Source organism: Schistocerca americana, chromosome X (genome assembly GCF_021461395.2).
Source record: "Schistocerca americana isolate TAMUIC-IGC-003095 chromosome X, iqSchAmer2.1, whole genome shotgun sequence".
In the NCBI taxonomy this organism is placed as follows: domain Eukaryota; kingdom Metazoa; phylum Arthropoda; class Insecta; order Orthoptera; family Acrididae; genus Schistocerca; species Schistocerca americana.
In genome coordinates this window covers 828,825,985-828,828,131 of record NC_060130.1, presented here as the reverse complement: position 1 = coordinate 828,828,131, position 2,147 = coordinate 828,825,985, and the positions used below count along the sequence as shown (strand labels likewise).

General features: G+C 41.1%; 1 pseudogene; it reads right to left on the bottom strand.

Moving 5' to 3' along the window:
- Positions 1-1,728: 1,728 nt before the first annotated feature.
- LOC124557159 lies at positions 1,729-1,846 on the bottom strand (annotated as a pseudogene).
- Between the last annotated feature and the right edge of the window lie 301 nt (positions 1,847-2,147).

Below are 2,147 nucleotides of genomic sequence, written 5' to 3'. Positions count from 1 at the left end.
ACACTTAGCACTTAGTCATACTGAGAATACAAACGTAGCCCTCACGTAAGGTAGTTTACTACTTTCACTCATTCAGAGGAAACTGCAACATTCATTGAGTGAGCACTAGACTGAAAAATGATATCCACTTGGCTAAAAGTTCCTCAAACACTGCACAGAAAGGTGTGCACTATTCAGTAGGTTTCATTTTCAGTAGGCTTCCAGCGGACCAGAAAAGACCTGAAGACGAACTCCAAGTTTTCATATTCAAGATGAAAGGTTTCCTTGTGGCATGCTCCTTACTCGCAATAGTTGAGAACTTTGGTCTGTAACGTGCTGTTTATTCATATACGCGCTCACAATTTGTCATGTTTTATTAATTCTTTACTTTTTTATGTTTATGAATTTTCTATTCAGTTCTATGAGCTATGTATTGATTCGTTCCATAAACAAGTAGCTTTTGCTGGCATGGTTCCACGGAACCCGAAAACAATAATAATTATTATTATTATAAAAAAACTGCGAATACTAGTATATTTCGCCTTGAAAAACAGTTCTTGGCAATTGTCAATGTCAATTAAATTCGCCAACAGCACTGTAACTTAAGATGTTATTTTATTTTATTTTATTTTGAAGGCTACCAGTTTCAGCATTTCATTATGCCATCTTCGGGCTCCATATGCATCTCTCCAAATAAACTAAAAGTCAAATAGAACCATAAATCTCTGGATATCGTGCATTCAATCGTTACACTAGTGCTTCATTCGAAGACTTGATGACATAATGAAATGCTGAAACTGTTAGCCTTCAAAATAAAATAAAATAACATCTTAAGTTACACGACTGTTGGTGAATTTAATTGACATTCACAATTACTTAACTGGCCGATGTCCCCTGTTCATGATGGACCAACAGAGAGTTCTTGGCATTGCCGAATTATGTTTTCTCGAGTTGACCAATTTCTTTTTTCGAATCCCTACCAGTTGCGATTTTTCAGCATTTTCGTTATGGTTTCCTTCAGAGTCCAACTTTCTATGGACTTGGATATCCCCTGTAACTTCTCCCTGACAGGCAGGTGGATAGTTGGTCAGAATTCTGCAATAGGCCGTCATAATGCTTCTTGGGTAGCCTCTTTTGTACAGAAGCTGAAATGTCCCAGTGTCTTATCAGCAGGAGGAAGCCTGCGGATTTGTACTGAATTTTACGCTTACTAACGCAGAAGCTAGTTGACATGGTAATGGTTGAGTTACTGTGGCTTAGTACGTGGTGACAGAGCAGAGGGTTAGCAGGCCTGGAGACTTTTAACAGCCTATAAATTATTGCTTACCAGACATTTCAGATTTGTGAGGTGCACAACAGAGATACGGGTACATCATGTTATATGTCCACAATGCCTTTGGTGCTACTAATGTAAGTAAACAGAAGGGTTCGCTTCCAGCATAGATAACTACAGATGCGCATCTGCAAATGAAACAAAAATGAACTACATATGGTATTAACATACAAATTTGTGTAATGGTAAGGAACTAGAATATAAACGTGTTGCGTTTTCCGGAATATACAGCAAACAGCCATACGTAGAAGAGCGCTGATCTGCCTCCAACACTAGGCGTCACTGGATGCGGATATGGAGGGGCATGTCGTCAGCACACCGCTATCCCGACCTATGTCAGTTTACGAGACCGGAACCGCTACTTCTCAATCGAGTAACTTCTCATTTTGCCTCACAGCATATGAGTGCACCCTGCCTGACAACAGCGCTCGGAAGACCGAATGGTCACCCATCCAAGTGCTAGACCAGCCCGACAGCGCTTAACTTCAGTGATCTGACGGGAGCTGGTGTTACCACTGTGGTAAGGCCGTTGGCAAATAATACTCAAATGGACACCCATCAGCCGACGAAAGGTGTCACTCAGTGTCATTTCCGCGCAGTATAAGTACCAAGAGTACCTCACGACAGCATTAGCTGCCAATGGACAAGTGATCCCAGTCATCGTTCACTGGGTTCAGAACTAGACTAGAGTTAGAGACAATACAGTGCAAGTCTACTGCATCCTACAGCCACCCGCACCATCTTCAGACTAAAGTCAAATAGTATATGGTCTCTCTTTATAAACAATTAAACCCAAAACCACTGATTCTGTAAAGAATCGAACGCCCGCTCAACG